General features: G+C 37.3%; 1 protein-coding gene across 9 annotated transcripts in view; it reads left to right on the forward strand.

Annotated features, from left to right (window-relative positions):
* ERMARD (ER membrane associated RNA degradation) overlaps positions 1-11,779 on the forward strand; it is a 183,086-nt gene that overhangs the window by 108,779 nt on the left and 62,528 nt on the right. The window lies entirely within an intron of this gene.

Consider the following 11,779-nt stretch of genomic DNA (forward strand, 5'->3'; position numbering starts at 1 on the left):
TTATCCTTCATCACTGAATTGCTGAAAGGAACTAAATCCATCATAGTTGAACATCACACAATGTTGCTATTAATGTGTATAACGTTCTCCTAGTTCTGCTTCCTTCACTCGGCATCAGTTCATGCAAGTCTTTTTAGGCTTTTCTGAAATCTGCCCACTCATTATATCTTACAGAACACTAGTACTCCATCACATTCATATACCACCATTTGTTCAGCCCCCTCCCCAACTGATGGGCATCTCCTCAATTTCCATACTTTGCCACTACAATAAGAGCTGCTATAATTTTTGGACACGTGAAACTTTTTTCCCTTTTTTATGATCTCTTTGGGATACAGATCTAGTAATAATATATGTATATATGTGTATATATATATACACATATATACATATGTATTTTTTTTCCCAAGGCAATGCGGTGAAGTGGCTTGCCCAAGGCCACACAGCTAGGTAATTATCAAGTGTCTTAGGCTGGATTTGAACTCAGGTACTCCTGGCTCCAGGGCCAGTGTTCTATCCACTGTGTCACCTAGCTGCCCCCAGATCTAGAAATAGTATTGCTAAGTTTATCAAATATAAGTTTTATTGCCCTTTGGCCTTGTTCCAAATTGTTCTCTAGAATGGTTGGATCAGTTCACAACTCCACCAACAATACATTAGTGTCCCAGTTTTCCCACATCTCCTCCAACATTAATCATTTTCCCTTTTTGTCATTTTAGCCAATATGATAGGTATGAGGTAGTACCTCAGTGTTATTTTAATCTGAATAATCAGCAATGATTTAGAGCATATTTTCATATTGCAATAGATACTTCTAATTTATTTGAAAACTGCTTGTTTGTACCCCTTTGACCATTATCAATTGGAGAATGACTTGTGTTCTTATAAATTTGACTCATCTCTATATATGTTAGAAATGGGTACTTTATCAAAAACACTAGCTATAGGGGCGACTAGGTGGTGTAGTGGATAAAGCACCGGCCCTGTAATCAGGAGTACCTGGATTCAAATCTGGTCTCAGACACTTAATAATTACCTAGCTGTGTGGCCTTGGGCAAGCCACTTAACCCCATTTGCCTTGCAAAAACCTAAAAACAAACAAACAAAAGCACTAGCTATAAAAATTGTTTTCCAGCTTTCTAATCTTGGTTATGTTGATTTTATTCGTGTAATTTAATGTAATAAAGATGAACAATTTTGCATTTTATAATTCATCACTTATTTGCTCATAAACTCCTCCCCTCTCCATAGATCTTAGAAATTATTCCTTGTTCTCCTAATTGGGTAATAGTATGATTCTTTATGTTTATTTCATGTACTCATTTAAACCTTATCTTCATATAGGAGGTGTGATATTGATATATGCCTAGTTCTGCCATATTATTTTCCAGTTTTTCCAGCAGTTTTTATCAAATAGTAAATCCTTATCCAAGATGTTGGAGTCTTTGGGTTTGTCAAACAGATTACTATATATATATATATATTTACTACTTTTTTCTTTTGTACCTCATCTATTCCACTGATCTACCACTCTATTTTTTTAATCCAGTATCAGATATGATGATTGCCACTTTATAATATAGTTTTTGTTATAATTTTATTTTTATTTAAGGCAATAGGGCTAAGTGACTCGCCCAGGGTCACTCATCTAGGTAATTAAGTGTCTGAGGAGCCATTTGAACTCAGGTCCTCCTGACTCCAGGGATAGTGCTCTATCCATTGCACCACCTAGCTGCCCCCTATAATATAGTTTTAGATCTTGTATGGTTGGGTGACCTTCCTTTGCATTTTTCCTTTCCTTGATATTCTTGATCTCTTGTTCCTCCAGATGAATTTTGATACTATTTCTTCTAGCTCTGGAAAATAATTTTTTGGTACTTTAATTGGTATGGACTGAATAAGTAATTTAATTTAGGTCGAATTGTTACTATTATATTAGCTCAGCCTATCCAAGAGCAATGGACATTTTTCCAGTTGTTTAAATTTGACTTTATTTGTGTGAAATATTTATTTTGTTCATATAGTTTCTGAATTTACAAGAATTTCATATTGTAAACAGTTACTTTGAAAGAAATATCTTTCTATCTCTTGCAGTTGGTGGTATAAATAAATGCTGATGATTTATGTGGGTTTATTTTATAACTTGCAACTTTGCTAAAGTTATTGTTTCAAGTAGATATTGTTGATTTTCTAGGATTCTCTATGTATTCCATCATATCTTTTCCCAAGAGTGAGTTTTGTTTCCTCATTGTCTATTGTAATTCCTTCAATTTTTCTTCTCTTATTGCTATAGCTAAGATTCTAATGCATATTAATGTTAATGTGTTAATGAGCATCCTTGTTTCCTCCCTGATCTTACTGGTAACTCTTCTAGTTTATCCCCCAATACATATAATATTTGCTGATGGATTTAAATAGATATTGCTTATCATTTTAAGGAAAATTCCATTTATTCATATACTCTTTATTCTTAACAGGAATGGGTGCTATATTTTGTCAAAAGCTTTTTCAGCATCTATTAAGATAATCATATGATTTCTATTAGTTTTTTTTAGTTTAGTTTTTAGTTTTGTTCTTAATATGATCAATTGTGCTGATTGTATTCCTAATATTGAACCATCTCTGTATTCCTGGTATAAATTCTACCTGATCATAGTATATTATCCTATTGATAAATTGCTGGAACTTCTTTGCTAATATGTTTTTAAAAAAATTTTGCCACAATACTCATTAGTGAAATTGGTCTAAAATTTTCTTTCTCTGATTTGGCTCTTCCTGGTTTAGATGTCAGTATCATGTTGGTGTCATAAAAAGAATTTGATAGAGCTCCTTTGCCTATTTTTTCAATTAATTATATAGAGTTGGAATTATTTTTTTAAATGTTTAATAGAATTCACTTGTAAATCCATATGACTGTGGAGATTTTTTCTTAGGGAGTTCACTGAAGATCTGTTTATTCTCTTTTTCTGAAATGGGGCTATTCATTTTATTTCTTCTATTAATCTGGGCAATTTATATTTTTGTAAATATTCATCTATTTCACTTAGATTGTCAGATTTCTTGGCACACAGTTGAGTAAAATATTTTTTTCTCATGGATGTTGCTGAAAATATTTCTGATACTAATAATTTGGTTTTCTTCTTTTTTAAAGGAATCAAATTAACCTAATGTTTATCTATTTTGCTGGCTTTTTCCTTTTTTAAAAAATTTTATTTATTTAAGGCAATGGGGTTAAATGACTTGCCCAAGGTCACACAGCTAGGCAATCATTAAGTGTCTGAGGCTAGATTTGAACTGAGGTACTCCTGACTCCAGGGCTGGTGCTCTATCCACTGTGCAACCTGACTGCCCCTTGGCTTTTTCATAAAACCAACTCTTAGTTTTATTAGTTCAATAGTTTTCTTTCAGTTTTATGAATCTCTCCTTTGATTTTCAGAATTTCTAATTTGGTATTAGAGATTGTTAATTTTTTTTTTTTGGATTTTGCAAGGCAAATGGGGTTAAGTGGCTTGCCCAAGGCCACACAGCTAGGTAATTAGTAAGTGTCTGAGACCAGATTTGAACCCAGGTATTCCTGGCTCCAGGGCCAGTGCTTTATCCACTGTACCACCTAGCTGCCCCGAGATTGTTAATTTTTAAAAAATTTTTTAGTTACTTGTCCAGTTTATCTTTTCTTTCTCTATTTTATTTATATAAGCATTTAGAGATATAAAAGTTCTCCTAATAACTGCTTTGGCTGCATCCCACAAGTTTTGATGTATCATTATTGTCATTATCTTTAGTGAAATTATTTCTATGATTTGTTGTTTGATCCAGTCATTCTTTAAAATTAGATTGTTTCTAATTAAATTAATTTTTTTATTTAGTTAAGGCAATGGGGTTAAGTGACTTGCCCAAGGTCACACATCTAGGCAATTATTGTCTGAAGCTGTATTTGAATGCAGATCCTCTTGTGTCCAGGGTTGGTGCTCTGTCCACTGTGCCACCTAGCTGCCCCTTCCAATTAAATTTTAATCTATTTTCCATGGGCCTTTATTACACATAATTTTTAATGCATCATGATCTGAAAAGTATTCATTTAATATATCTGCCTTTCTGAATTTATTTTTAAGGTTTTTAATGCCCTAATATATGGTCAGTTTTTGTGCAAGGGGCCATATACTGCTGAGAAAAAGATATATTTTCTATCCGAATTCACTTTTCTCCAGAGATTTTTCATATTCAACTGGTCTAAAATTCTGTTCACCTTAACTTCCTGTTTATTCTGTGTTTAGATTTATCTAATTCTGAGAGAGGGAGATTGAGGTTCCCCATAAATATAGTTTGTTTTCTATGTCTTCCTGTAACTCATTTAGCTTCTCTTCTAAGATTTGGTTGCTATACCACATGGTGCATATATGTTTAGTATTGATATTGCTTCATTGTTTATAATATCTTTTAGGAAGATGCAGTTTCCTTCCTTATTCTTTTTTAGCAAGGGGTTGTGGGAGAATGGGGTTAAGTGACTTGCTCAAGTCACCCAGCTAGTAAGTATCAAGTGTCTGAGGTCAGATTTGAACTCACGTCTAACTCTAGGGTCAGTGCTCTGTCCACTGCACCACCTACCTTTCCCTTCCTCATCCCCTTTAATGAGATCTATTTGTGCTTTAACTTTGTCTGAAATACAGATTGCTACCCCTGCTTTTACTTCTGCTAAAGATTACTATATTCTGCTCCATCCTTTTACCTTTACTCTTAGTATATCTCTATTTCATTTTTATCATTTTTATTTAATATTTATTTATTATCATTTTGTACAAATGTTTTTTATACATTAATATTCTTGTTTAAGAGTAAACGAAATATCCCCTCCCCCCCAAAATATAGACTCGCTTGAGTGATAAAGGGGAGAGAAAAATATTAAAATTAAAAAAAATAGTAATAATTATAGGTATCGCCAGGTGGCACAGTGGACAGAGCACCAACCCTGGGGTCAGGAGCACCTGAGCCCATATCCAGCCCCATACACCCAACAATCACCCAGGTGTGTGACATGCAAGCCACCCCAACCCCAATGCCCTGCAAAAAACAAAAAAAGGGAAAAAAAAGACCCAAAATAAAATAAAATAGTAATAATAGTAGGGGTGGGTGGATGGTGGACAGAGCACTGGCCCTTGAGCCAGGAGCACCCGGGTCCAAATTTGGCCTGAGACACCTAATGATCACCCTGCTATGTGGCTCCAGGCAGGCCACCCTGCCCCATTTGCCCTGTAACTGCCCCCCCAAATAATAATAAAAAATGTGCCTCAGTCTGTGTTCCAACACCACCAGCTCTATCACAGGGGGATCACGTTCTTTATGATAAGTCCATCGCAAAAGTTACTTCCATTTTTTTCCACCGTTGCCATTGCTGATCACAACTCCCTCTTTTTGAATTTCTGCACTTTCATGTACTATATTTTCTCTCTCCTTTCACGCTGACTCTGCTGTAGGATAGCTGAGTGGCACAGCAGACAGGTCCCTGGCTCTGGGGCCAAGAGGCCCTGAGCCCCCATACCACCCCTTAGGCCCAGCATCCACCAGGCCCTATGGTCCCAGACAGGCCATCCAATTCCTGCCCCTTGCAAGAAGTAAAAAAGAAAATGTGTTATATCTGACCACTATCCCCCCATAGTCCATCCTCTCTTCCTTCATTCACATCCCCCCTTCCCCATCTCCCCCTCCTTCTTACTCTATATGCCTATACCCCATTGAGTATATATGCTGTTTCCTCTCCTAGCCACCTCTGATGAGAGCGAAGATTCCCTCATTCCCCCTTGCCTTCCCCCCTTCCATATCATTGCAATAGCTCATTGTAATAAAGAAAAATCTTATTATATGAAATATCTTGGCCTATTCCCCCTCTCCTTTTTCTTTCTCCCATTACATTTCCCTTTTGTTCTATTGACTCCATTTTTACAGCATATTTTATCTTCAAATTCAGCTTTCTCCTGTGCTTCATCTATAAAATCTCCTATCTGCTCTGTTAATTGAGAAGGTTCATATAAGTATTATCAGTGTCATTTTTCTATGCAGAAATACATGCAGTTCATCATCATTAAGTCCCTCATATTTTCCCCTTCTCCACCTGAGTCCTGTATTTGAAGCTCAAACCTTCTGTTCAGCTCTGGCCATTCCAATAGGAACATTTGAAATTCCCCTGGTTTATTGAAAGTCCATCTTTTTCCCCTGGAAGAGGACATTCAGTTTTGCTGGGTAGTTGATTCTTGGCTACATTCTAAGCTCTTTTGCCTTCCAGTATATTATGTTCCAAGCCCTACAAGCTTTTAATGTAATTGCTGCTAAGTCCTGTGAGAGATCCTGATTGCAGCTCCACGGTATTTGAATTGTGTCCTTCTGGATGGTAGTAATATTTTCTCTTTGACTTGGGAGTTCTGGAACTTGGCTATAATATTCCTGGGGGGTTGTTTTATTTGGATCTCTTTCTCAAGTGGGGGGGGGAGGGATTCGTGGACTCTCTCCATTCTATTTTGCCCTCTGCTTCTAGAATATCATGGCAATTTTCCTGTAGTAATTCTTTGAAACTAATGTCAAGGCTCTTTTCTTGATCATGACTTTCAGGTATTACAATAATTTTTAATTTATCTTTCCTAAATCTGTTTTCCATATCAGTTGTTTTTTCAATGAGATGTTTCATATTTTCTTCTAATTTTTCATTCTTTTGGTTTTGAAGTATTGAGTCCTGTTTCTCATAAATTCAGCAATCTCCCTGAGTTCTATTCTTTGTCTGAAGGATTTGTTTTCCTCCAAGAGCTTTCTTATCTCTTTTTCCATCTGGCCAGTTCTGCTTTTTAAAGCATTCTTCTCCTCAATAATTTTTTTGAACTGTTTTATCCATTTGACCTAAGCTGGTTCTTAGCATGCTATTTTCTTCAGCATTTTTTTTGGATTTCCTTGACTAAGCTGCTGACTTCATTTTCATGTTTTTCCTGCATCTCATTTCTTTTCCCAGTTTTTTCCTAACTCCCTCATTTGATTTTCAAAGTCTTTTTTTTGAGCTCTGTCATAGCCTGATCCCAATTTCTGTTTTTCTTGGAGTCTTTAGATTTAGTCTTTAGCACAGGAGCTTGTGCTTCCTCATCTTCGGATTGAGTGTTTTGATCCTTCCTGGGCTCACAGGCAAAATATTTCTCAATGGTGTTCCTCTTGTTTCTCTGCTTGCTCATTTTCACAGCCTAAGCCTGTTTTGGGGGTGTTTCCTGAGCTTTTGGGACACTCCCACAAGGATCTCAGTGTGTGAAGTTCTGTCCTCCCTCCTGGTCTGTGAATGACCGTAAGTGCCCCCTTCTGCCACAGGGCTGAGGTGGGGGGGGGGCTGCTGTTCTATGGGGGTCCTAGACTGTGATCAGGATCTGAATGTGGTGAGAACAACAGCATCCTTTTCCAGGGGCAGAGCTTGGCAATCTCTCTCCACTCCCCTCCCTAGGTTCAATGGGCTCATGCCTTGGGGGTTCCTGCTTACCAGCTCCACCTGCCTTTTTCCTGGATCTGGACTGCCTTGGCCATGTTGTTTGCTGTGTGCCCTGAGGGCTGGTGCTCACTCTGGTACATGTCCCCATTCCCCCAAGTTGTACCCAGTGCTCCCTGGGGCATAGGTCAGGAGACTCCCTGGCTGCTGTGAGCCTCGGCTCCCAGTGCCCTGGGGTTGCCTCTGGGAGGCTGAAGTTCTTTCTCTCTGGTGGGCCACCTCTCTGGCAGGCCACCCCTCCAACCCCGGGGAGTGGGGAGCAGAGCCTCTCTGCTCTTTTCCAGGTTACCTTGAGTAGGAGAACTGCCTCACTGGATCCCTCTGTGGGTTTTGTCTCTCGAAAATTTAGAGTCCTTAGTTTATGAGTTTTATGAGAGTGCCTAAGAGACAATCCTCTCTTGTCGCCATCTTGGCTCTGCCCCCAGTATATCTCTATTTCAAATGTGTTTATAAATAACATATTGTAAGATTCTGATTTTTTGTAAGGCAATGGGGTTAAGTGGCTTGCCCAAGGCCACACAGCTAGGTAATTATTAAGTGTCTGATGCTGAATTTGAACTCAGGTACTCCTGAATCCAAGGCCAGTGCTCTATCCACTGCGCCACCTAGCCAACCCTGTGCCACCTAGCCACCCCAAGATTCTTATTTTTAATCTATTTTCCTTTTCTGTTTTGTTGTTCCCATGCCCATTCCCAATTATGATTACTAACTCTATTACCCTCCATTCTATCTTCCCTGTTTATACTTTTCTTTCACCTTATCCATTCTCACCATTGTCTTGCTTCTGACTACTGCCTCCATCAATCTGCCTTCCTATCAGCACCCTCATTTCCACCCCCCCACCTTTACTTTTCTTTCCTCTTTCCCCTTTTACTTCCCTGTAGGGTAGGATAAATTTCTAAACAGTTTGAAATTTGTATTCTTTTGAGTCAAATCTGTTAAGATTCACTTAATGTTTACACCCTTCCTTTCCCTCTCCTATAATAGGTTCTTTGTACTTCATGTGATGTTATTTACCCTCTTCTTCCTTTTTCACCTAGTATAATCCTTTTTTGTCTTATTTTCACCAGTCTTTTACCCATACTCTTTAAGTATGCTCCTTTCAACTGTTTTAATAAAAATAAAATTCACAAGTATTATCTTCCCTTGTAGAGATGTAAACAGTTTAGTCTTACTAACATTTGTTTCTTTTCCATTTTCTTTTTTATACATCTTTTGAGATCAAATTTTCTATTCAGTTTTGATTACATACATTTGAAAGTTGCATATTTTGAATGTCCATCTATTTTCCTGAAAGGATATGTTTAGTTTTGCAGGGTAGTTGATTCTCAGTTGTAATGCAAGCTCCTTTATCCTCCAGAATATCATGTCACAGTCCTATGATCCTTTAATGTTGAAGCTACTAAATCCTGCATAATCCTGTGACTCCTTGGTAGTAAAATTGTTTGACTGCTTATTTTCATCTTTAGCTGATAATTCTGAAACTTAGCTAGTTTTAATTTGGAATCTTTCTGGAGGTGATTAGTGGATTATTTCAAGAACTGATTTATCCTCTTTTTCTAGGTTATTAGGTTGGATTTGAACCCAGGTACTGCTGACTCAAAGGCCGGTGCTTTATCCACTGTGCAACCTAGCCACCCCTCATAGTATGTCTTTGTTGGCCTACTGTACCTCTAGCTAGCTAAGCTGGGACTCAGGTGCACCGAACTGTGCTGTGACTTAAAGCCTCCTCCTGGCTTCCCAGTTTCCCCGCCTATGCTGGGCTACACTCCCCTTTTACTTGTGAGACAGACCTTTATTTAAAAAGTTCCTCCAAGATATATTGAGTAGATAATTTGTTTTACTCCATCTTTTTGTGGGTTCTGTTATTTTAGCCTGTTTGGAGGCTTCATTTTGTTTCAGTGGAAAACAATTCAGAATTGAGTTCATTAAGAGGGTGATAGGGACAAAGACACAATGGAGATATGGTGAAAATACAGGTTTATGAAGAGAGACAAAGATAAATTAGTTAATTTTGACCACTGAACATTTCAGAATTTGAGATTGTGGAAGTGGTAGTATGGGTATGTGTTGGGAGCCAGGGTCTCTAAGCTATTTGACACAGTTGCAGCAAGAAGACTCAAGGTGGTCACACTGCCTGATGGAATATTTCCTTCTTCAATATATATAGGGAGTCCATGCATACCAATATTTATAGGTCTATTATTGATTGCAATACTTACTCATCCTAATAGTGGAATGACTATAAAGGAAGGATTCCAGAGAAATTCCTTGAATGAAACAGATTGTGAACTCTGTCCAAATTTAACAGGATTGCCTCTCCCTGAGGCATACAAGAGGCTTCAACATTATGAAATCTTTAGAAAATACAGCATTGGGAGTTCCAGGGAGATGTGAGAATATATACAGGGAAAACAGATACAAGATAGTTTAGGTAGAATCCCTAGGAAATCAAGGAGTCAATGGACAGGTGGACAAACGTAACTGCCCTCACTATAGGTTGTCAAGGGAGCATATCGAAAAACATTACATACGCGGCACAAAAACATAAAAGCATTCCACTAAATGAATTATATATCAAAGATTATTATCAGGAAAGTTCTTAATAACTTTACTATGCAGCAACAAACTAGACAACAGACAGGTTAAAGTCATCATGGTCTGAGCAGGGACAAGAAAATTAACTACATGATTGATAATCAAACTTGTAACCACATGAATTATATGATTGATAATGAAAATTATAAACTTTTGTAACCAAGGAAATGATCTTAGCTTGCTTGTTTGATATGATTCTGAGACTATAAAAATAAATCAGAGCAGCGACAGTCAGTCAACCTGCTCCTGCCTTTAACTCGTGTTGACTCAACTCATTTCGCCGATTCTATCCCTTCTGTCAGGTTCCAAGGACCTCGCGGAGACTGGACCCCCCAGGATAGCTGAGGAGGAGGGAAGATATAGGTCGTGAGGTTTCAGGAGATTGAAAAGTGGGTGGTCAGGGATAGAGGTGTACTAAACTGAGGAAGGAGGAAATGTTATCTGGATTATGGTATTATGGGAGTCATAATTTCTGGGTTGAGTAATTTAGATAACTGAGACTGAATTTGGTCCAGTATGCTAGGAGTAATAAATCACTTTGGAGACAGTGGTCAAGGATGCAGTAAATAGAAAATGACACAAATTAAGTCCAGGATTATAGGAATTTTGCCAATGTATGGTAGGACTCAGAGGTTCTCAATGTGACTTATGACTCCAAAGAAAATGTTAAGTACTTTGAGTTAATGTAAGAGCAAAAGAATTCCCATTTATCCCATGAGAAAATTTACACATAACCATGAGCTATCCCTAGCACCATGCCTTTTATCTTGCTTCTATTTAATACCTGATCTGGTTTGAGGACAGGTGTACAGATCCACAATTCTGTCCTCCTGATGCCAAGACGGGGTCTCGTGAATAAATAGTCCCAATTAACCCTAATAACACCTATTTACTACCAAGTTGGCATGGGCCCCACTTTCTTTGTAAATCTCAGTATTCTCTTGAGTTTGTTACCTTACAATTGGTATAGTCAGGGCAAAACAGATCTTATATGCTTACAACCAACAATGGAGTGGGAATAGGATATGATGGAATAAAAGGGGACAAAAGACAGAATAGAGATTGTGGAAAAGTAAGGCTGAAGTGGATAATTATAAGTGGAGAAATAGCAGGAGAAGAGTTTTTGTTTCAAATGATTATGAATTTCATAAATTGAGGACACATATTTAGGATGGATAGCTATCATCCTGCATGAAACACAATTAAAATATAATTTCAGCAGACTACAACAATATATCAAATAAAATGAAATGTAATGCATAAATATAAAGATTAGAGTAACAAAATAAATTTCAAATGTAGAAGGGGAGAAAATATGACTAAACAGTTCATGTTAGAAAAAGTTAGGTCTTTTAGAAGAGTATTGGTTCAATATGACAAAATCAGTGTGACATGGAAGCCAAAAAAAGCCAGCATAATATTAGGTTCTTTTAATGAGAGGGATATGGTTCAGAATGAGGGAGCTGATCATTTTATGAAATTAGGAAGTGTAGACAAATCTGTACTGATCCAAGGACATAACCTGGAAGTTGATGTTTTGAAAAATAAATCCCATCAGCTTAATTTTTGTTTCTGTTCATATATTTAAAATTTATTTTTCTGTATAATAAATGCAAGTTAACTGATGATTTAGAATGTACATTTGTAAGCATTTGCTAAGATAATGCAATGTTA

This window comes from Macrotis lagotis, chromosome 5, assembly GCF_037893015.1.
Source record: "Macrotis lagotis isolate mMagLag1 chromosome 5, bilby.v1.9.chrom.fasta, whole genome shotgun sequence".
Lineage (NCBI taxonomy): Eukaryota > Metazoa > Chordata > Mammalia > Peramelemorphia > Peramelidae > Macrotis > Macrotis lagotis.